The sequence below is a fragment of the Bactrocera tryoni genome, chromosome 1, assembly GCF_016617805.1.
Source record: "Bactrocera tryoni isolate S06 chromosome 1, CSIRO_BtryS06_freeze2, whole genome shotgun sequence".
NCBI classification, from domain to species: Eukaryota; Metazoa; Arthropoda; class Insecta; order Diptera; family Tephritidae; genus Bactrocera; species Bactrocera tryoni.
The window spans coordinates 60,019,365-60,046,018 of record NC_052499.1 but is presented as its reverse complement, the minus strand read 5'-3'; positions in this window follow the sequence as shown (position 1 = coordinate 60,046,018).

Genomic DNA, 26,654 nt, shown 5'->3' with positions numbered 1-26,654 from the left:
TACATACATATGTATTACACAAGTATCCTATAGATTCAAACTTGAATTTCAGTTAATGAAATTAAGGTATAATTAAATACTGTTCCTCAAGGCCATATTTATAGTATTTTCAAATTCATCATCTCCTTATTTTTAATCAAATAATAGTTTTGAATTGCATGGCCATAAAGTATAGCAAACAATCACAATATGATTAGTTCACAATGCGGTTGATGGAAATTGAAACTAGGAATTACAATACTGAAATTTAAATATAAAAGCGAATGAATAAGCTGGTGGCATGAATAAAAAGATTGGCATTTCCAAAAAGCATTGTTATCAGAAATTGAATGGCTTTGCGCTTTTGTGGTGTTGCTAAACAGACAGAAAAAGTATTATTTTTATTATTTATTAAATTTGTTAAAACTTCATATTTCGAGCAAATGTAGGCATCTTTTAATACAAAATTAATACATTTATTTTAATTGTAGCTGTAACATTTCGTTTAATCATTAGGGGCAAATTTAGAGATTTTTTGTAGATTTATGTTTACAGATACATAAAAACGAAAGTATAAACATTAAATAATGCCTAATTAACTTGAATTAGTCCGAGTAACAGCTGCGATGAATATTGATTTTAGAGGTTGTCTGTAATTAGAACGTATTTTTAACATAAAATCTTAATATTGGGAATTAAACTTGATTACTGAATTTTAAAGCAATAAATTGAAGTTTATTAACTAAATAAATATTCAAAGCTATTGGAGTATAAAATAATAATTTGGAAATCGCGGTTGAAATAAATGTAGTGAGAGAATTATATTATACCCTGGTTTCATTAGTAGATTGGTACTGTATAAAAATTTTGTTGTATTTTGCTTTAAATTTCGTAAAGATACCTTATTAAATAAAAAGCGGTTCCTTAAAAATTTTTATTTTGTTTCTTCAGTTTGTATGGCAGCTTTATGCTATAAAGGCTCGATATCTGCGTTTCCGACAAGTCACCAGCTTTTTTAGGGGAGAAAAGCTATGTATAATTAAAAATTAATATCTCAAGGACTTAAAGACAAGTTTGCGGATAAGCAGACAATCCGAAAATGCTAAATAGAATCAGCTCGTCACGTTGGGGTCACGTTTATATTTTATAAATTTAATATGCTAAATATTAAAGTGATTCAAAAACAAATTTTTTTTTCGTTTGGTACTCGGAAAAATAGGTTCCTAGACACCTCTAAGAAAGCCTCTCCAAGCATGAGTTCTTAATTGTAACGGGAAGGTCCTCCTACATACAGTTTTCTATTTTTTCTTATTATCAGATAGAAAAATTTATATCTCGCTTCCAACTACTTGAAAAAATATCTTGTTCCTTAAATTTTGTAGGAAATTGAATGCAATACAAAAAGGTCTCTCATGATTTTTTCGTAAGCCCAACCCTTTAAAAGAACAGTTAAAGTTTGACTATTTGTGGGAAATTTTTTTAATTCTTATGTATTTTATAACTCAATGAAAAACAATTATTATGAATGATGAAACTCATAGTTTTGTAGGAAATTGAATGCTCTATAAAAATAGTCTCATATGATTTTTCGATTAAGTTAAGCGTTTACGAGATATTCACCGTCAAACATCAATGCTGCAGTTTGACAGCGCAGTTTTCATTTCTATGAAAATTTCAAAGAGGCATGAGTCTAAATGGGTTAACAAGATACACCTATATTAGTGCCTCATATTTCGTAACACTTTATACGATACACCAGAAGTAATAAATTATTTTGACGTACCCTTGATAAGAAATTGTTTTTTGTTGTATTATTGCATATATACATACATATGTATATGAGCCTACTGTATCACATACGGTGTGATACCCTAGGACTAATAAAAATATACAAAAAACACTTCAATTAAAAAAAAAATAGTTTCAGGTCTAAATGGGTTAATCTAATTTAAGAAATGAAACTATATTGTCTTTCCGTTTTATATATTCATGTCTCAGTTTTTTTCATTCCGACAGTCAATATTCAATTTAAGTCTAAATTAAATGTAGTTTTGTACATATATATTAGTGTCGCATTATTTTATCTTTCATAAAAATTTCTAAAAAACAGGTGCCCTCTACTGCTTTGATTAGGTTTCTGTGGGAGTGAAGACTCACTTCACTAGAAATAGTGTTCCTACGGTGGCCAACTTAGAGCTTAAAATCACTTTTGAGATTTCTTAAATGATAAAAAATATTTTTAGCATTTATTAAATAAGCTCTTCTCTCGCCTCCTGTTTCTCATGAATTTTCACTGAATACAGCTATATACGACGCTCAATCAATGACATTGCGCTGGTTCGACTTTCTGCTTTAAGAAAAATACTTTACTTTAATGAAAGATTTAAGTTGTTTTTTGTATAAATGCTAGTCATTACCTGCAATAAGGTGAGGCATTAGCAGTCTTAACAAGTAAATGTTCAGTGCTTATTGATTGGTTATATTTAAAATTTATATATTGCTGATTACACTATTTATAGTTTTAACAAAATTTTAACATAGTTTTAAGCTTAGGATGCGCCCTATTTTTTCTAGAAGAAAGAGTTAATCAACTAGTAAAGCGTATCGACTTAGATATTCAGCTGTTATGTAATTAACCTCTACCAAGATATGCTAGATACCTATTAATCAAAAACACGCGAGAATGGTGTATAGTCAATACAGCACATTACAAACCTTATCGTATTTAAATGTACTTGTGTGCTAAGGTAGTATGTGGTTTGCTGATGTGCGTGTAAATAGCGATTACAATTTAATGGTGTTAATCAATAAACCAACGTGGCCAACAAGTGTTTCAATGTCACTTCGGGTTGGTTGTGTGGCTTTCTCGATCCCTTCTACAACCGCAAATCACTTGCCAGCTTACCACGTGTTTGTGTTTTGATGACACTAATTGAGTTACTTTACACATCGAAGTCTATTACTAACTCGTCACCGTTGTCAACAGAAGTATTAATACACTCACATCAAACAAAATGTGTTGATTTCAACTATAAACTGATTAGCTTTTAATATGATATGCATAATATTTACAAAGATAAGCTTTTGCTATAGCTTGTGACACGTCGCTTATTAGTGAGCTTCACCCAGGTATTCCGAAAATGGCTTCCACGAAGAATAGCAATGAACAAACATCAAAGAAATTGTTTAATCAAGCCGCCGATTGAAAGCTACTAAAACGAATGCTTTTAATGATATAAGCGCTTTGGACAAGTATGACTGGCACTGCCTCAATATCGAATGTTTTGCCTTATTTTGACCGTTGTTTTAAACTATAAACAGTTATTTCGGACTGACTTTCATTCATTTCCCATAGTCTGTGAATATTATTTAGCCATGTTTTTACTAGCGTTTATTTTATTTCAAGGAATTAATGTTGTATTTGTATAATTTCTATCTATAACTGGTTTTTATACCATATACTTATATCGGAAAGAAATAGGACCATATCCTTTTGAGTACCATTAAAAAAATAATAAGGCTTGCTAACCCGTAGTCGTATAGACGTGTGACCGTTAAAAATAATCATTTAGAACTAGGTTTAACAAGTTGTTTCTGACTTTATATTCGTTGTGATTGACAACAATTGATGTTTTCTGTTAACTCTTTGAATTTTTATTTTGTAAAAATCAACATTTTTAATCTTTGAATAATATGTCCAACAATGAGATCGACAAAATACTTGGCAGTATTAGTTTTCTGGATCGAAATTTCCTAATATCAAATTTCCGGACAAAATTTATCATAAAGCGTTTAACTATAGTAAAAATTCCACATCTATTGCAACATAAAAGCAGAAAAATATAATTGCACTTAAACTGCTATAAATCATTATTACAACTCTCTGCCGCGAAATCTAAATAGTGCGTAAATGTACCGCTTTCATATACAATTTAAGGACGATACAAACATACGAACACACGCAGGCGTTCGCTGGAAATCCCGCTTGGCAGCGATTGACCACAAATCGATAGTTATTACAGTTAATTTTCCTGACATGACAGCATCGCACAGACACGAATGCCACATAAGCCCACCTGCCTAAGCTGACAACATAACGGACACACGGGGGTGAGTATTCATTCATACTTACGAATCACAAGGAGTGACTATGACATTCTCTTCGTAGGAGAGTTATTATTCAAGGAATAAGTGTATTGCAAGCTGTGTAGGTGATGCTGTAATTCACATGTATATAAAGGTGTATGTTCTGTCGGTTTGCGTTTGTAGCATTTATGGGGAGCGATAGGACGGCTTTACATTATTGTGAAATATTCCCTTCCAGTGACCTCTTCCATTTGTGTTATGTGCGTCTTCAGCCGCCTCATTTACTTACTGTGTCTTTGTCTGCTTTGTTCTTGGTTGTATAAAGATACTATCTATTGCTTCTCATTTGTATTCGCATCGACTTGGCAACGCTTGTTCTGTGTCTAATGACGGTTTAATAATCTGTGGATATACTTTAACGATTGTTTGATTGTTTTCATCATGAAGGTGTGAGGTTGCATGGAAAGCTTGTATTATAAAATAATTTCTTAAAGATTTTTCGTGCAAAGACACATTTAAAGTTTTACTTTCTTTAATAAAATGTTTTGAACATTATTTCAGTTCGTTATTTAAATCGTGTATTTTTCTCAGAAACTACTCTGGAATGGTCTTTAATAAAATATATTATTGAGAGGCATAAGTGGGTTATATTGTCAGGAGTAAGTAACCATTTTTAGTTTTTATGCCAAATGATGGCGTAAAATCTGGTAATGGATTTTATTAGAAGAAACTGGTCCACTTTAATACAATTTTTAAAGCCGGCTTTGATACTTCTTAATCCTTTATTTCAAATATTAAAATTTAAATTTTCTCTACATACAAATATCGGTATATACATAAGTATATGCCGCAGTAAATATATAGTCATTATTGGTACATTGTGCGCACACATACACATATCTATTTGCGAATGAAACCAGTTCGATATTTTCCCCTTGAAATGACAGCAAAAGCAAAGATTTATTTTTACCCGTCAGCTTCAAAATTTACTCCCCACCTTACCTGCGCGACTATATTTAGATAAATGCATGGGTTTATAAGTGTGTTCCTTACACAAGCGGAAGCAGACATGGATTACAAGTATATGTGTGTAAAAAGTAGGAAAAATGTGCGTTCAAACCAAAAGAGTAGAATACTCAATAGTTTCGACCCCCAATCAATAAGTACTGACATTATGACATAAATATACAAGGTGCTTTGGAGTAAAAGGGACTTAAAAAAAAACAGAACAAATGGTTTTTTCAGCAAAATCATTTTATTTGATTCAAAATAGTCTCCTGCTGCTTCAATACAGTATTTTGCACGGTCCAAAAGCATGTCGAACGAGTGTTTCAGCTCGTTGGCCGGTGCTAACGCTTAAGATTATATTGGTGCGTCTGAATAGCTCTTCGACATTGAAATAATAGTAAGTGGGTTTTGAATGCTTCATATGCTTTATCATTGATGGAAGAGTTTTAAAAGACTTAAGTTGACTATGAGTGTTTAAGGCCAATCAGTTTTCATGATTTTTTTCGATTCTGAGACGTAATTGTTCGATTTTTATCATAACACGATTACACTGGCCATTATTTTCGGTTCGTATTCATAGTCTTCTTTGAAGTTTATGAAAAAAAAATAAAAGTAATATTTCATTTAATAAGATGTATATAGATTTTAGCAGCAGCGTACTCAATCTATTGCTCTCCATATACTTTCTTCGATTCAATTATGACATTGCATAAAAAGGGGGTCAATGAAGTGAAAACCGTCCGCAAGCGGAAGCCATTCACCACACACACACATTGACCAAAGAATGAAAGGAAATCAGTTTATAGAGTAACTTGTCATCAGGTCAGCGGTTATTTGTTGTAAAGTAACTAATCTAAAAGGTTGAATTGTTTAGTGACTTAGTTACTCGCCTCCTACCTCACTGCACGAGAATGTTTCAGCTTGAATTTAGAGCCCGACAAAGAGCGGCGCGCAATTGGCTCACTTAATTGAAGGAAAAAATAACAGACAAAAGCAATCAATACTTACATGACAAGCAGAAAGAAATGTACAATTGTGGAAGGACTTGAGGCAAAGGAAGAATATCAAGGATCTAATGAAAGCATTACAGAACAAAATATCAATAAGCGTCAATACGCACAAACAGAGGCATACTGAGAGACACTGCCACTACGTAGAACAATTACGAAAGATAGAATAAACAAACGAAGAGCACAACGAAAACTTGGACAGTGAGAGGGTGAGGTTTATCCGCCAGGTGGGTAATGGCCTCCCTTTACATATGCTTGTGCGGTGCGTTTCTTCGTTGTGTTAGGTTCTATTGTGCTGTCGGCACGTCGACCACGTGGCTCGGAACAGGAAATAGACATCAACTAAAGTCAGAGAATGGCATAGCATAACATAAGACAACATAGCAGCAGGAGATCGTTGGTAAAGCGTGAGTAACCTTGTAAATAACGGTGAGGAGAAAATGTAAATAGACAGACGTGAGCGCGATTGTCGACGCGTGCAACATGCAATAACAAACGAGAGTAATTACATAATGTCAGTGCGGATATTTTTTAGGGATTTTATGACTTACTTGTGTGAGCGCAGGTGGGAAGAATGGGTGATTGTGACTCGCTCTGCCGGTGCTGTATAAAATGTATAGTAAAGGGAGTACGCAGTGGTGGAGAGATGTATGAGCGAATCAAAATAATAGAAAAAGGTACAAGTCCCACTCTTTAAATTGAAGGCTGGATCACGTAGAATTCGGTGTTGGAAAATAACGCACACTATTTACATGTTGACCTCGATTTCAAGTGGTCAAGAGTTTTCTACATCTTTATTCGAATAAAAATTGCTTTTCTACTCTAAACCTCAATAAATACAAATAAATAATTATTAAAATTATGCCTGCTTTTCACAAGGACATTGGGGCTACGGTAGCGAAGACAGCAACTACAGCAAAAAGGATTTGAAGATTCCTGCTGCAATTTGTTCTGAATTTCGTAGTTTTTGCCCATAAAATATTTCTTTGCTTCCATGTGGATGATCAGACTGCATGATATTAAATTTTATGGATTGAGAATAGTCCCAATGAATTTTTATTCTAAAAATAATCTTTTTGTGGGAATCTATTTTAAGTGCAATGAACATTGTGAAGAAGAAATTGTACTTGGAAAATTTGGAAAAAATATGGGTTTGTTTCTCAACATTACCTTCTTTTAGTCAATATATTTATTTCATTTACGTAAACTGAAAAATTCCTTTCTGAAAGAACGAAGACTCAAACAACGCCAAATATGGAGAATATGTTTTATAAGGTTCGTGCATGCTGTGTTCTTAAACAGGGTAATAAGTTCGCCACGATATTTGTAACATCCAAAAGGAAATTTCGGAGACCAATAGACCTAAACCAATAAACTCCCACTAGATATACGGCTAGAAACTACTTGAAGCGCCGTAAATAAACAACTAAATACACCAGAGATATTTAATTTTACCCGCGAGCTGGTATTACAGTACTTAATAGAAAACTGGGTAAAAAGTAGACAAAAAAATACTTATCGCAGTTCTGCATACACACTCCCTCATTTATATTCATAAAGACTTTTGATCCTGCCGCATAAGCTAGCTTTGGTCACGATTTTATTCAAATTGTCTGCGCGTATGTGGCATTGCGTGTAACAATTGCTGCAAACATAAGTAATTTGGCGCAGTGCCCACATGTTCGCACACTTTATGACTCTTCACATGAGATTGGCATATCTCGTCGCAACACTTTGCCTGCCATACCTCCTTTCTGTGGAAAAAACTAATGAAATTTTAATTTTAACGATTATTCATCATGTGTCTGCGGGCAACCACAATTTTCAGCTACATACTAACATTCACACTTATAGACACTCATGCATACGAACACATGACAGACAATGAGTGCGGATTTGTTCAGTACAATTGCTTTTATTATAAGACAGGCGAATTAAACTTTTCATTCCGAAAATATTCTTTTAATAGAAGGATAGTCATTTTATAAAGTAAAGAAACTTCGCCAAAAGTGAGAATATAAATCAGTAAGGAAGTATTGAATATGGGCGGCATTGAATGTTAATAATTTACGATTTACACACAAAGAGTACTATATAAAATCGCAATGTTTACTTATATTAATACTGAAAGATATTTCATTAAAATCAGTGATTTTATTACTTTAGGTTTAAGTGAGTCTTAGTACCGATTGCAGCCAATTATAATAAGGAAATACATTAGGAGCAAGCTTCCTTAGGTTAAATTGGGTTTGATGCCTGATCCATAAATCGCTCTTTTATAACTATTGGCAGTCCTTTGTAAAGCTATCAAAATGGAACTCTTGTATTCGAACTTAACCAAAAAAGTAGTTTTTAAGGTATTTGAAAATTACTTTGAACTGAGGGCGGACTTAGAAAGTTTCAATATGTAGGATTTATTAGGTTTGCTTTAATAAGTGTAGATTGTAGATTGATAAATGCCTTATCCATGAGTATACACACCACCGTATGTACATGCGTCATGGATTTGATTGCTTTCTCTGGCAATTCATGTACTTCATGACGCCATTAACCGTCATCCTTTTGTTAAGTTGTAATCAACATAAGATGTATTCATGAGAAATATTTCCCTTTGAAAGTTTTTGTGATTTAAAATTCATATGCCACATATGGTGAGCAAAATGTGCAACATGCTAATCTCCATAAACCTTCATGTGACTCTTTTATAAGCAAATTTGTCTTACTTTGTACGAATTACTGAGGTGATTTAAATGGCACTTGGGAAAGCAAACACTTGTCTACGTATATTCGCATGTTCAAATGTGTATATATGTATGCAAATTATAGGACTAAATTGTGGTACCCATGAAAGCAATTATTGCCACGCGTAACTGTCACTGAATTAAATATATAAATATAAATACCAAAAAATGTCACCGCAATATCTTTAACGCATTTGCTTCCTCTGTTGCGTATACGCAACTTTACTTTTCAAAACATTCCGTGTGACTTTTGTGTGAGATGTAGCGATATTTTTTTATTGTTCGGAAGATATATATTTAGGCTTACGTTAGAGGTAGATTTTTTTCTGATCGAACGAAAATCCGTTCACAAAAAGGTAAGGAGTACGTTCTTCTTGAACAATTCCGTTCCATTACTAAGTGGTGCTAACCATATATCCTTTATTCTTAAGGCTATAGGGATAACTACAGAGTTGAAAAATGTTAAAAATTTTTTGAACAGAACATGCTTCTATCGAAGAGTACATCGAACTCTTTATACAACTTTAATTTCAAACCTTTTCTCTTCTGAAGGAATGTTAAAAAATAAATATTTTATGTTTTATGGTTTAGTATATACATAGGTGATCTCTTATATCTTTTTTTTTATAATTTTCAACCATTGCTCGAATATAAAATATCATCTCGATTTTTTGGACAAAGATTAGCAAATAAAAAAATCCTTTTCAGTTTCAGCTATGAGCGAGCGAATTATCAGTGGCACGGATCATAGAAGATGAACGAATATAACTATCCGAAATCATTTCTTGCAGTCTAAGTACGAGGTAATCTTCTATAGATACGAATTTAATTTATATATTATCATACACCAATGTAGGTATGAAAGTATATGCCTAGGAAAATTAGTATGCAGACAATCTTTAGTGACATATAATAGAATTATGGTTAGTAAACATGCAGAGTGGTACAACATTCTAACATAGCATAAACATACATGGGATACAAGCATATATGGTATCTCCTTAGGTATTTTAGATAAATGAGTAAGAGTATATCGTCACCTGAAATGCAAAATAACGTAACGACATTTTCGGAAATTTACAGTGGCATGAATTAAACGCGACATAAAATGGAACATAAGTGAAACAAATTTTTAATATTGGTTAAAACTGGTTTATATCTGAGCGCAGAACCTGAAAATGTTGAACATATGTAATATTATGTTTGTAATTTGAAGTAGTGAATCATAATCAATAAGGCACTCAATTTCGAATTTTTTTATGATACGTTATTTTGCATTTCAGGTGACGATATGTGCTTTTGTTTCCATTACGAAACGAAGTTTTATTTATAGTATGTATTGTCTATAGATTTACCAGAAGAAAAACTTCAGTATTTCTCCTGCTGAAAGATTTTTTAAAATACTTGGAATTTTTACTGACATTATAAAAGAATTGGTCTCAACATTTATGACAAGTGACATGAATAATAAGCGAATAGCTATAAGCAACCGCATTAAAATCAAAAATACTTTTTTTTTTACCAGTAATCTCTAAAAGACAATGTAACTGAATTCAAAATAATACTCTGAAAAGAAGTCATTGCGCCCAAAAATTACAAAGACCAAACAGATACAAAGACTTCATTCGGTAGTGGAGGTCATCTACGGCTGAAGTCAAAAGGCCCATTTTAGAGTTATTTTGACATCAAAACCTAAACTGAGTGCTCCTTCATAACCGACGCAACAATTGCTAAAAGTGTAAAATTGCAATCCGAAAGTAAATTGTCAACTCTTTACGAAAACAAAATCCAAACATGGGGTAAAAATCATTTTTTTTCGAGCACAGCAAAACACAATACAGTCGGAAGCCTCAATGTTAATTGCTGACAGGAAAGTGCGCTAGAAGCTGCCGAGTTCACAGGCTTGAACGAATGCGAATTGTTCTTGAATATATACAGCTATTTAGAGGATTAAGAGAGTTCGGTTGAAAAAGTATTTATCCTCGAAAATTTGAGACACATTAACAATTTCCGAAGCTAACAGTGCAGCTTACAACACTCAACGCCCTAAACATATCCCACCGCGATTCTTGTCAAGTACATAACAGAGAGCATGAACACTCTATGTGTAACTTGGTGACACACACATACTCAAACTCATTCATTGGTAATGTGCAAGCTGCTGAAAGAGCAGCTAATATGTGTATTATGCTTGTTAGTTTCGAAGTGTCACTTCTTCAAGTGTCGAACACTTGTCTTTGAGCATACCCGGGCGCTTTACTGAGCTATGTATATAAGGGTGTCTGTTATTCTCCAAGACTGTCTCCTTGACTGTGTTTTTGTACTCATTCTCACTGAAGTTTATGTTTATATCCGAAAAATGAGAATACAACGTAAAAACAGTCATTATTTTTCATTTTAATCGTTACTTAATAATGTTTCTTTTCTCATTTAAATAACATGAAGGTTTTTCATATTTTGCATTAAGTAAGTAAAACTACAGCCTAGAAGAAAATATATTCTAATTAAAAATTTTGCGCTCTACAAAAATAGTTCGAAAAAATTCCTTTAAAAGTTTTTGCAGATAAACTTTTGCGTCAAATCACCTGAGCATTCATACAAGTGATTTATGCATTCTGTGTTGTTCATACGGCATGATGCACCATTCGAATGCAACACATTTTATGCATAACAATTCCTGCGTATAATTTTTAAAAGGTTTCATGGCAAAAGTGATCAAAACCCTTTTTGTTGTTGTGCTTTTCAAAGACTCACAAAAATGCCAAGTAAAGTATATTGAAAATTTAAAGTGATTTGGGCAAGGATAATATTGAAAGTAAAAGGTCTTTTCGTTGAACCATTATTAATAGGGCAAAAACTAAAACGTCAGAGTGCGTTTGGAAACTACAATCAACTTGGAAAATGACGGACACCCTAAAGTTTCTAAATGTATGTGTGAACTAAATTGCTCAGCAAACGAGAGGACATATTCCGCAGTGAATTGTTGAAATGGTTTGTTGTTCAAAAGTGTGAAATGTAATTATAAATTATGCATACTGAGGCCACATGTAGTCTACTAGGCCCACATTGTATGCGTAAGTCTGGGTATGTGTACATAAGATTATGCCGTAATATTCGCTCAAAAGTTCCGACCTTCAAAAGCCAAGACCTGAGTAAGTAATTGTGAGAATAATTTATAACTGTTAAAATGACTTTCGCTAGCAAAACTATGCTAAAAGTAATCTTAAAGTACATAGATAAATAGTGTTGTTACGTTCCAATTGTGACATTTCTACTTCTAAACTCAGATAAGCTTGAGAAATTTATTTTTCTTCTTTCACTTTCTTAAAAGCAATATATTTGTCTTAATTTCCTTTCTTAAATACCACAACACAAGTGACAAGCAAATTTGGTTAAAACAAAATAAAAAAAAATTTAAATCTACAAATTCTCTATCAACTGATTTCGGCAGTAAGATTGCTACCCTATATTTTTTTCTCGTTTCTATAACTGTGCGTTTCGTTAAGCCCTTCTATAATATATGGCCATTTCACATTCATTACATGAACTAATTCAAATACTTTACATATCTACTCATACATCTCCATATGTAGATGTACAACTAAGCATTGCAACTGAATATTTCAGTAGCAATCTACATTTTTGAGAAACACGCCCAACACCTCAGCATCCGGCAAGTCATGCTAACTGCCTTTAGTTCAGCGCTATGTACATCCTGTCAGACACAAATATTATCTGCGACTTTGTCGAATATCTCTGCACACATATACCATAATGCCACAATGATGTTGGTGTTGTCCCAGTATGAAATTAGATTGTAGAAAGAATAGTCAGAGACGGGTTTTGATTTTGAATGTTCAACACGCTTCCAGTATACGGAATGCGTGAAGTGATTTGAATATTCATATGAGAGACAGGCTTATATTAAGTTTGCTACGATATTTGTAACATCTAGAAGAAAACGTCGGAGATCCTTCTTTGATATTTTTTGTGGTTGCGGAAATTTTTTCCATTAAAAGAAGGTTGTCACTTGATTAAATTTATTATATCATTTCAAACACTTTGCTATGTTTCACCGTTTCAAAATCACGACTTCCCACATCAACACATACAATTTCCTAGCCGCTTATTACAGTGCACAACCCTGTAATATTTACGGTATTCGAGTGAAAGAAGACGTGATTGCGATTGCTTATGTACACTCGTATTATGATGGGCGTGTCACATGGAAACGTGCATTACGTATACGCGTAGTAACGGTAATGACAGCAGCCACACCAAAGTCATATATTAAATTTAAGCAGCTCAGTAAAGTTGAATATATTCTTCCTGAGCTGCTGCAAGTTATTGTCAATTTAATTTTGGAGAAGTGCCGTACGTCTGTGTGGTAATGTTGAAGAATTTAAACACACCTAATCGCGGAAATTCTGCCAACTAAATTTTATTAATGTAAGTGTATATATTTTAATTTGTGAATAAGATATGATCTGGAAGAATAACTGTGGAACAAGGAAAATTAAAATGTGCGAGGTTAAGTATATAAGTAAGTGTCTTAATATACTAACTTGAACTTGTAGGTATTATTTGAATAAATCTATTAGAAACCTATTAGATATGTGCTATAAGCTATTGAACCAGTTTTTTAAGGAAATAGCCACCGTGAACTTTCCTGTTTCGACTTTATACTAATTCTGGAAATGACATCCGAAACGGCTCATGCCGTCTGCGTAAGTTGAAGTACTTAAAGAACTCTTCACGTCGAAATAAATTTCTTCGACATATCCAAACTATAGTATACGACATTATAAAATCAAAAATCAGACCTTACTTTCCAATGGGTCTCATAAAAGCACATTACTACAAGTTCTATGCCATTGACAGACCGGCGAAAATTCAGAAGGCTCACTTATAGTGTCACAACAATTATACCATACTAATCTTATGAAGATACACTTTAGCTCTCTAAAATATGTTTAAAGAAATGTTACCTGAACTACTCTTGCGCAGCATATTATCTTATTCTGCTTGAAAGAGTTTATATGTTTATGATTCTTGTTAAATTTTTTTAATCTCCGTACTTTTCCTTTTACAGAAAATTGCTCTCCTCATTGTAATTGAGTTAAGTAATTTAAAGTAATAGTAGCGGTAGGTTTCATGGATCTTTGTATTTTAAAATATTTCTTTCATGTTCTTAGTAGCATCCAGAGAGAATCATAAATGTTTAGCTAGTGAATGGTGATTGGCTTTGATTCCATAAAGACGAAAAAATAGCCAACTTACATAATTGCTTACATCGGACCAAGACCCTATGGCCATAAGTATACTCGTAATAATTATGAGATCATACAAAGTTATTGAGTGATTACGGGAACCGAGACAGAAGAAGCCGCGACAAGATAATTACTGTATAATACTTTGCGGATAAGCCAAAGTAGACATGTTTTGTAAGTTTCGAAAAGTAAAGTAAAATAAAGAAAAAAAAGAAAATTACATACACAAATATTCGAGGCAATATAAATATGAGAAAGTTACAATTTGAAAAATTATTTCGTAGTTCATATCCATAAGGTATTACTAGCATCCTTCTGAACCCGAAAAAATATAAATTTTTTTAAATCCACCACTCTTTCGAGTTTTCCACATGAAAAGTTTCTGCGTTCCTCGAGCAAAAGCTAATAGCGAGCAACGCTACTATACAGACATTCTGTACGTAATACAAACTCATAAAAGCAACCTACTGAGCCACAACAGGCCGACTGTTAACCCAGTTTTAATATCCCATCAAGTGCCAGTGGAGCTGTTAACAAATTTAACATTTGCCTTTGTAACGGCAAGTTTCATCGCAAAATATGTAGGCTAATATCATTCCTACCTAGAATATCCATACGAGCATTAGGGAGGATCCTCTATTTCTTGAGAAACGGAATGTTCGGTTCGGTACTTCTAAGCGCTCTATTTCTGATTTTTCCTCTGTGATTCGAAAATTGAGATGTGACAGATATATAGGTATTATGTAAGTGAACTCATGGAACGAAGAGTATGTAAATACATCTATATAGATTTCACTTCTGTATTGAGTCTATGTTATTAATACGATTTGCTGTCCGATTGAGGGTTTACGGATTGACTTATCAAATAAGAATAAATAAATTCACAAAGAAAATCTATAGCAGACATTATATTCAAGAGAGTTTTAGAGTGTGATCTCTCTCTGAACACTTTGTACTACGCTGTTAGTCTTAAAATAAGTCTATTTTTCATTCCTGAGTGTTTTTTCCCTAGTCTACCCTAATGGATATAGATAGTTTGTCTAGGCAAATATGTATATATATTTCCATGGTTATCTGTTACACAGTAGGTAATTGTTGATATTGCGGTGGAGCAGTGATTGTAGCATAAACGAATGGTCTGCAGTATGGTTGCGCGCAGAATATGACCTAGCTGTCCTAAGCCTGTGGATGATGTGCGGTTTTGTAATGATTCAGCTTAGTGGCCTACTAACTGGTAAAGCTGCTCGGACGACAAAAATAAGCTCACACACTTCGCACGCACCCACAAAACCACACTTACAAACATATACTTGCTTATTCACAGTCGGAAACATTTTGGCAAATAGGAGGCAAACAAAATGGCACACCGTTTAAAGGACCAGGATTTGAACCCAATATGCACACACGTCTACGGTAAATGTCTGTATGCTAATGATCTCATATGTATGCATGTGAGTATGGTTTTGAATGTCGTTGAAATATGTTATGTTGTGCCTGCAGCAAAATTTGTTGCACAATCATTTTGCTCGGACCTTTGTTCACACTTCTTAGTTCCATAGATTTTCTAAACTTACATAGCCATTTACATTCAGACATATAAGTGTGAAATCACTTAAACTGATGAGTGTGGTTTACAATTTGTATTCGCAGTTGCAAGGCACGATTTGAAACTGTTACATTGGAAATGAAATTGCTTGGAAAATTATGACTTTTTCCTATGTTCATTTGGGTAAATGTTGTAGGCAGTTGAGTTCATGGAATTAAAGGCTTACAAAATCTTGTGAAATTTATTATCTTTGTTATAGTACCATTATTTCATCATTTATTGCGTGTATATGGGTTAGCGGGACAAATCGACTGATTACATAATTTTTTGTACTAAACCATATCATAAAAAATATTTACCTGTTAAACTATATGTACTATATATTCGATTTAGAATAAAAAATAGGGGAAAAAAACATTGATTTAAAACATTAAAGTAACTTGTGCTCAAGTAAATGTTTTCACCTGACCTTATTTGGTGAGTTCCGTAATTGCCAAAATATGTGCCTTTGTAGAATACTTCTAAGCGGTTGCCGTAAATTGCCGACCATTTTTACCGATTTTGCTCTTAACTGCCGTATGTTCGAGGAAATACTTTTTCTCAATTTAGGTGAATGCGGTTTCGAAAAATATTGCACCGATTTTATCCATTTTTATAACCTGCTCAATGCTTTGCTTTTATAAATTCATAGATTGTCTTATTTAGAACGAAATGTCTTGAAAAAGTATAACACGATTTCGACCATTTTCGCATAGAGCTGCCACTGCGAACGATAAGTATGTTTGTAGGATTTATTACTCGTAGTTTTAGCACGATTTGTGTAAAATTTCTTTAACTTAAAGATGTTGAGATAATATGTAATATGAATTAAATTTCATTGACATGGGTTGCTGGGATATCGAATTTGAGCGAAAAGTAGCCGATGCCACGCCCATTGTCCAATTATCAGACCTATTTTGAGTTTCAAAAATAATTCGCATGCTCTCAGAAGTAATAACGGCGCCAAATTCGCAGAAATCATTACAATTTCTAGGTGGAAATGAAAAGGAGACAAAAACTTTTTCTTCAAACTGAACTCAGAGAATTCACATGTGATCAAATTAGGAATGTTAAGGCAATTTTTCAAAGCGTTAGACGTGCAAGGATATTGCTTTAAATAAATTTTGTAGACAATTTCTGAATTTTTGTATGAGAAAGTGGAAAAGTGGACTATTTGCTAGTCCTAAAATTCGACAATTCATGAAAGATGCAAATTTTATTGAAGTTTTGAATATTTCTAAAAGTGAAGCTTGAAAAAGATTTGTGTTTATAGTCGATATTTCGTGGGTAACTATTGGACGTCAAATTATGAAGGAATTGCTCAAATTATTATTACCAATTTTAAGATTCTTAAAGCAAAGACAAATAAAATCTGGTCGATACCACCGCGATTGCCTCATATTACATACGTACATATCTTCTTTTTCGTTTTTCTAACAAGTCTGTCAGTGTAGAAGCTATAGATGGTATATAAAATTGCTAGGATTTTGATCCTCATTTTGACGTTTTACACCATAAAGTATTTCCCTGTCTTTGATTCTTTGCAAGAGTATAAAATGTTACTTAACTTACTTGTTTAATGAGGTAAATTGGCAACTACGCGAATTAAATTAGTTGCTGCAACGTCAAGTGATTTGACGATGCCACTTTGCTTCAATATTAACAGACTGCCAGGTGATTGTTATTGGCGTAAGACACGTAATTAAATGAAGTTTAGCACAGAGAGTCAAGAGTCCGTTCGCAACGGCTGCGCTAGTTACTTTTATTACGACGGCAATACTGCGGAAGCCTTATCGTTATAGCCAGTGCACAGTAGTTTTTTGATTTACACTTTTGTTCACTTTTCGCTTTTTTGCTTGAATTTTACTGCTATTTTCAATGTCACGCTTTCGCTAATAATGTCGCACTTCAATCTGTTAGCTGTGAATAAAATGGGAAATTATTCTGGTGTCCACTGGTTGAGGAGGGCGCGCTGAAAGCGAACGGCGAAATTAGCATGGCAAAAGCGAATACAGATGAGATTGTGATAAATAGTTTAAATATTCCTTGCGATATAACGGCAGCCAATGCTAACTCAGTTAACTGGAGCTGAAAGTAAAAACTCTTCCAATGAGCTCCTCTGGTAGTCTGTGGAATTCCTGTCAAGTGGCATTTCTATGAATATCTTTTGCTCACTTTTGCTTAAATAAATGTAAATGAAATGTCGTAAAATTTAGTATGAATTCTAAAATTTGGTGTCTACACTGATTCTTGGATATATGGTCACCACGAATATGCTCTATGTACACCAGTCTATCTGCTTAGCGAACCTTAACTTCTATATATAGACATACTATATGTATATGTGTATGCCTATAGCAAAGTATCAAGTCTGTTTAAAAATACATATATTTTCTTAAAGATGAATTGCACAGCAGGACGTTTATTAATATATATGCGTGTTGCCTTCTCAATCACATATCGCTGGCGTTAAAGGCTTCCACCTGATGTCTACTTTCCACATTCCAGGCGGCTATAGGGTGAACGTAAATTTTCTTTAACTTTTGTCTCGTTGCTTTTGTATCAAAAGTTTGTTTTGTTTTTAACTGAACAGCCCTAATTGGTTTAGCCCAACCTCTAGATATTTGTTATGAAGTACCTCATAATAAAAGTTCTTTTGAGCAAAAACACATAATCTAAATGATCACAATCCACAATTTACAGATAAATCATGCATATTTGTTTAACCACAAGTTCGCATGCAAAATCAAGTTTTATATTTATTTATTTACTTTTTGGTTTTCACTCAACTTAATTAACCGAAATAAAATCCGCTCGGATGGCCAACACAGTACAAAGTTAAAACAAACATTCGTTATAAAGGAGCTAAAGCAGTGAGCTCTCTTAATCCTTTCAATAGGAGAGAATAAAGCAAAATGCTCCAAAGCCAGATAATTGAGAGACATGCTCTAACAGGTTAACTAGTTGCTGCTAAAACAACAAAACTACAAACAAACATTATATGTTGAAATATATTATATACCGCCATAATACAAGTGGCAGCAAGCTGCCATTGCAACTTCATAGAAACGAGTATGTAATGGCGAAAGTAGAAATAATCCACTTGTGGTTTTAGATAGTAATCACTTTTTGGCGCATTCCTCTTCAATTGAGTACTTAGTTTTGTTCCTTTGCCTTTGACATTTTTATTTTTGCATGGATTTGTTACAATTGGCATTTTCGATTTTCATGGAATGTCTTATTGAATATTCTTTTCGTTTTAATTAACCATTCTTAATTAGCAGCGAGATTTAAGCCCGCGGCAATATTGAATGCTCGCAGCATTTTTAGCAATTATTCGCTAAAAGCATGTGTTTTACTAAAATGTATTAATAGTTTATAATGGAGGTTTTTCGAGGTAAATATTCATATATTTCGACCTCAAATAGTCGCTGTTCAATAAATGTAGGAGACTTACTATTGTAGTAAAAAATCATTGTGTTCCCCCAAGTAAATAGCAAAACTTTGGCTATGTTCATGAAACTTGGTGTGCACTTTAGTTGACGAAAAAGTAATTAAGAGCTCGTAGATTGGTAAAATCGGACTACTGGTGTGCTCACAAAATGCCATTTTGAATAAATGGGCCCAACCCTCTAATAATAAATCACTGAACATATCTCCTAAACCTCTAAAGTTATAGCAAACAAATTCAGCTAGCCCAAATACTATAAACTCCTACCGACAGTATGAAAATGGATAAAATCGGATGATAATTCCGTCCGATCCCCATAAAACGGTACTTCTAAAAACTACTAAAAGTCGCATAAAAGTACGCCAGAGACATTGAGTTTTATAACTGAGATGGTATTAGTGGGTTTGGGAGCTCGTGTATAAATTGGACAATGAGCGTGGATCCGGCCACTTTTAGGGGAAATCACATATCTCGAAACATGGATGACCAATTTCTACCAAGTTTTGTACGTGACAATGTACAATGTTTCGGACTATGCCACGCCTGTTTTCCATAAAAGACAATATTAAATTCCACCTTTTCGTAAGAGACTTGGCCTCCAATATTCGTGAAAGTACTATATGCCGTGTTTCCTGCCTTTTTTATTTCCTCGTCTAATACTTATACTGTATTCAATACTCTCAGTGAAAATATGCCGCATCAAATATCATCATGATATCAATGAAGCAATAATTTACAATACATTTTCCGCTCTCGTTTCACTTATAAGGCTCACTCAAGCGCTAACATGTTGTTATAGTGGCAATTATTATAATGAATATACAAAATATAAATTTTTGACATTAAACGCTCGATCTATTTCCTTCTTGTCCTTGTTTGATTTCCTCCGACTCGTTAGTACATTTTACGGTTTTTGTGTCGCGGATTCCGTAATTTTGTATCAGATTAGTTTTTAGGATTACCCTAGGCTCTTTACTTTCATTCTTTATTATCGGCTCTTTTTCTTTATTGAAAGTCACTTCAGTTTTTTTAATTTTTTCTTAAATTTTCAAAGGTAATTTTTATTTCTTTTATGGTGATTCATTGAAGTTTCTGGGCAAGAGTTTAGACATAGAATAAATTTCGGAAATGCATAATGTGCATGTGATTAAGAAATCGAAGTTGGTAGCTAATACAAATATTGGTTATCATACCATATAACATTAAAATACATATAAGACTCTGTTTTTATTTAGAGAGGGTGTAGACGGTGAGTCCCATTTTCAATTGATAGAATCTATGAGCATTAAAGTGGCATTTATCTTTGCGCGCGCAATTCTTATGTAATAGGTACCCATAATTTTTTGAAACTAAAAATATGATGCTATTTTTAAGAAATAAATTGTTTCTGTAATTAGCCATTTACTTGTAGCCGTGGAAACACTAGCAGCATTGTTTTTACCTCTATTTAGAGGTCTCTACACTCTTTCTGATAGACACAAGGCACACATAAGAGTACAAAGTCAAAACAGAGCTTTAATTATTGCAACTTTTATCCATCATTTAAGTATATTCGATTGTACCAATGTATATGTGTATATGTTGCTTGGCATGACTGCTTCCCCTTGGATATACTACAAAATTTGTTCCTAAATAGTTGTATACACGGTCAGGTCATAACCACACAGCCACATTTTTATAAACATATGAACATACTCTGAATTTCTGCAACATTTCTGCTTTCACATTCTTTTGCCAAGATACACACACAACCTTTTGTGTTTGCTTGTTTGCAGCGCTGTGCAGCATTTTATTTAAGCACCGTCGCTTTTCTAACATTCACCTTTCCACTTCCTCATTTGCGTTTTCACCTTCACATCTGCTTTCAACTGTGGCATTTCCTTTCAGTTTCGAGGAATTGTGTTGAAATGTTCTTTCATTCGGTGCATCCACTTTACTTGCATTCAAAGTTTTCCATTTACGATACACTAAATGAGTAATACTACGTTTATTTCCGGCAAATATGTTTACACTGTGAGAAATTATTGCTCCGCTACTGCTCATCAGTTTTGAAGTTTTAAGGGTAGAATTTGATCCACGTTAATTGAAACTTCTGAACAAAACTATGTCGTAATCTTAAATGTTTTAAATTCATCCATTAGGCTTACGTTATTTTCTGGATCTTTACAGCATAAACTCGTCAAAAATGGTTTTCACTGATCCTTCTGATGTTCCAACAATGCCAGTAAGATCTCTAATTGTTAATCGTCGATTCTCAAGCATTAATTCCTTTATTTTATGTTGATCATGTTGATCACCAGTTGATATTGGTTACCATCCTGAACGTGGTTCGTAGTCGACGCGTTTCCAACCCTCATTGAACAATTTGTGCCAATCCAAAACACATGATTGTGACATACTATTATCATCGAACCCCTTTTCCTACATTTTGAACGTTTAGGCATTAGAATTTTGATTCCAAAAAAAATTTATTGCAACTTCTTTTTTGAATAATTTAACTCACCGTAAAAATCGCTGAATGCACTTTATGTGCTTCAGAAAGAAAAACGTATACTAAACACCAATAACTAGTTTGATTGGCACAAAAAAAATTTAATAAAATAGTCTTATTATATTTTGTTCACAGTAGTATATACACATTTATTATTTTTCCAACCAGAATGCAATCTGTTGTGTAAATTTCTGGATTTATAAGCTATTTATGCAACTTGCATGTAGTTAGTCCTCAACTTCCTGTTTACAACTATTCAAATTCTGACCTTAATAAGCACGTATAAGGTTAAAACTTTTCCAGGTTATTATTGAAATTAATAATTTCCTAAGGTTATGTCAATTAATGTGATATCCATAATAGAACTCTTTTAAAGTAAATTTTGAAAAATATAAATAAATAACATTTCAACTGCATTCTAAGTTCTCTGGAAAACCCATTTCTCACAAACCGCAATTCCACAGGTGTCCTGATTTACTTTAGGTTCCATGTTAACAAGCATCATACCATATCTATGTCTATATACGCATAACCTACATATATACATATACACATACAAATGCAGTCAATTGGCAACTCGCTTAGGGCGCTCAATTTGTTGTGCATGAGCAGGTACTGCTACAAGTCGACAGCCATCGTCAGTCGAAATACAGCAAATACTAACATCCCCGCTTTGCTGCAAGCGAGTGAGTTGCAGCGAAATGTGCATTAGCCAACATATCACACCTATACATGTATTCCAATGCAGATGTTTGGGCGTGTGGCTCAGTTGTAATGCAATTTGCAAGTTTTCAGTGTGGCATGGTACAAAGTGAAAATTATTTGGCCTGGGGTTATATAACCTACATGTAAGTACTCGGTACCTACTTTGACAACTGCGAGGATCTTAAAAAAATTGTTGTACTTGTCGTTTAGAAGTTTACGCTTTTTCAACAGTTCAGTGCGGCCTATGTGTTTGAACAGCTGAAGTAATGTGTTCGGTTCGCCACTTTCCGGCACTTGGTGGCTTGAAAACAAATATATTCTATTAAGACGATATTTTATATATTAAAATTTTAATGTAAGTATTCTGACCCATATTTATTTAAAATGGGTTTTGACTAAATTTTGTATAAAATAACACACTGTTCACAAAATTCTATATTCACAGTACATACACAAGTAGTTAGCCGACCGTAGAGAGCTGGGATTTAACATAGTTAGCGACAACCCCACAAGCAGCGCAGCACCGTTAAAAACAATTGCTCCTCGGTGCATTACCGGCAAAAGTTGCTGATTTGTAGCTTATCACGCCAAGTGTGATAAATGAAGTTATACCTTGATCCTGCCACCTCTCATCCATGGTGTTAGTGAAATTACTTTGCACGTGAAATCCCAACACGATGGTAATAGGATTGACGTACGTAAGTATGTGTTGTTGTAGTAAAACATTGGAAACATTGCAATTCACTACTCACAAATTGACGATTGACGTTGGCGGCTGTTGACTGATGGCTGCCGGTTGATGAGCAAATCTTTGCTTCACTTGTGCCTCACTCTAGTATGCAGGTAATGCAATTTGAAAGGAAATTGCAATGCTCACTGGTGCAAGGCCAATAAATGTTTGTGGAAGTGAGCAATAATTTCTTTTACCATACCACCACAATTACATACACAAGTGTGAGCATAAACATATACTTTAAAATTCAATTTTGTTTGAGAAAACATAATTGTGATTTCTCGGAAAAATACTGCAGTAGAATTCCCTTTGCGGTTACCGAAAAGTTGCACTCTGCTTTATTGGCTCTGACACTCACCTTCACCTTGTGTTCAAGTTCTTAGTGAAATGACGATTAAATGAGAAAAAATAAATTCTATTTTAGGCACTTCACTTCGATTTGTGGTGGGAAATCATAACGACATTCTCCTTGCCAAGAAAGTGCAATTCAGTGTATACACTTTTTAGGACGAGGAATGAGTACATCAATCCGTTTACTGACATTTATTTCAGAAAGTCTCTATAACTTTTGAAGGAAAAATTTAATGCATACTGTGCAGGGTATAAAAACATTAACATTAAAATGGACAATGAAAAAGTTAGTATTTTTGAAAGATTCATGGGATTCATGGTCGTCTTCGAGTTGTTGCTTCTTTGCTCTGCGTTGTTGCCAAATAGATTAGGTGAGAAAACTACTGAAATGTCATTCAATAGAATGAGGCAGAAGAGAAAATGCATACTAAAGAATATTTATTACTGTGGGCAAAAAATAGTAGGAATTTTTATTTTTAACTTTGTGCGAAACTCCATTCGTGGAAATAATTCTTTTGTAGGTTGATATGATCTGTGCCAAATGTCACAAATTGTCTTTCTCTATTAAATTTTCTGTGCGGAATCAAATTTCTGGTGTCGAAACGTTCAGAATGTTGGAAGAGGCCTTCGGTAATAATTGTTTCTCGCGGGCGAGTGTTGTTTATTAGTGCAAATTATTCGCGTTGATCGAACCACGTCCAGGACGGCCATCAATATCAACTGACACGTCAATAAAAAAGGAATTGGTTCTTGAGAATCGACGACTAACGGTCAGAGATCTTAAAGATCAGTGAAAATCATTTTGAAAGATCATTTGCACCTAAGAAAAGCGAAAGCACGGTTGGTTCCAAAATCACTCAACCTTTTCGAAAAACAGCTTCGCGTTAACTTCTATGAAACAATACTTTCTGTATCCGGGTATGTTATGAAACGTATTATTACTGGCGATGAGTCCAAAACCAGACGACTAATCAGCCTAATATCGTGATAAAGGTGAGCAGTGCCGAAGAAACCACGTCAAAGCACGTCAAAAGTCAAGGTTATATTGACAGTTTTCTTCGATTATCGAGGTGTGGGGCAAACGAATTCCTTCCGACCGGCCAAACTGTTAACAACGAATACTTTTGAGTGTAATGCGTCATATGTGTGAATTATTAAAAGGAGGCAGCAATTATGGTTCCATAACTCTTGGTTTTTGCGCCACCATAATACACAATCGCATACTGGATTGATTTATAGTGTGTTTTTCGCCAAGCCCCAGCGATTAAAAGTGCTCCACGGCGTATGAGTGCTTCGCCTTCCGCACAAGCTTGTTTTCTTATATGTATTTACATTTATTACAATGTTTTATTGGTCTTATTTCGAAGGTAAGCAAACATATATGCGCACATAGCTTGTATATGGCGAGTGAAACTGTGTGTGTCGACGCAAATATTTGCTATATTATATATAATAATGAAGTAATGAAACGCTTATTTGCATTTTGTTAAACGTATATGGTCGGCATATGTGCTTAGGGTAATTCAGCATTATTCAGCATTTAATAAAATTGCTTATGCGACAATAACGCTAAACTTCTGAACAAGCAAATTTATTTGCACGCAACTTTTAATATTTAGTTGCACGCATATCAGTTAAAGTACGATTATGTGTACGAGGTGGAAGGGGAAACACCTAAATAAATCACACAACTTTTGCGATACCGCTAAATTGCTGGAATGGTACACCATACAATACCAGGAGAAAATAAATGGATTATTCCAAGAAGAGGTTTAAATTATATTATACCTTTATACTTGTATGTCAAATAATATATTCTTTCAATTGCGTAAAAGTCTTATCTTGAAAACCGGGTTGATAAAAATAAGGTTTAGTGGCAGAAGCGGCTTTCATAACATTAAACTCTGTTAGGGTTTCATTAAATAAGGTGGAAGAATAAACTTCGGTCCTCACCTTCAACTTCGTAAAGCTATAGCAGCTAGAGTATAAAAAATCCGATCAAGCAAGGGTATCAAGTGTAATCAGTTGTGAGTGAATACTTTGGACATTGCAGATGAGTTATTAAAAAAATAGCTGAGCAATTTACAAAATATTTTCGTCAATGAAATTGCAAATTAATTTAAATTTTACACATCTATATAGTATATACAATGTTTACGTAAATAAACTTTAATGGCCCAAAAATATGATGATTTACTTTACTCAAGGTTGAATATATAGTTCGAAACTTTAAAAAAGGTGTAATTATATTCCGGCAACATGAAAATCTCAGAACTTTGAAACCTTTAAGATTATAATGCTCAACGACAAAACTTCACTGCATCATAATTAAGCATCGGCAGACTTAAGACTTAGGTTTCTAATGACAAACCAAATTTTAGACAGTATTTGTGTCATACATTTTCTGCAAAAGTTTTATATGGTAATCTGTCGTCTGATATTACTCATACGCCCCGACAAATAGCGCTTTAATATTGCATGGATAAGTCAAGTCTTTATTTTACTTGCTGAGTTTCGTGTTTTATAAAAATAATTATTTAACACAAAAACAAACAAAACAATCACATATAATATATAAGGCGGAGAAAGAAGAAATGTCTTGCAACAAACAACACGTGAATGTGACAATAATGATTTCAGCAACGTAATAATTCCAGCAAGCGAAAACAGTAAATATGTATAATACTATATATGCTTGTGCAACAACACGCTTGAACGATAGCAACTACAAATGTAAAGACAATCACGTCTAAAGTGCACTGCCGATGCAACAAATGACGCTCTCAATGAGGCACTTACTTGTGCGCTTCACGGAAATTAAATTGTAACAAAAGCAGAAATGATGAAGAAAATATGAATAAGCATGAAATGCTCTAAAATAAAGAGTTCACACAATAGATGACTTGAGTGAGTGACAAAGCAACAGACAGTAGATAGGCATAGCTAGAATCTACACTGAAGATGATTTGCTGCCAGAGTGTGGAATACGTATAGCTTGGTTACGAAGAGTGCCAGAGAATGAAAAGTAATTTTTAAAATGCTGTCATTGAAGCGAAACTGGAATGAAAGGCCTAGTGAAAATTCCATATGTATGCGTAATAGTTGTTTTATTACCACGTTTTGCAACAAAATAAATTATTTTTCTAAAAAGATAAATGATAAAAGATAATCACATAGCTGATTTACTCCTTTATCTCAGCAAAAAAAATCACAATAAAGCAATATTGACATGAAAGTGCGAAAA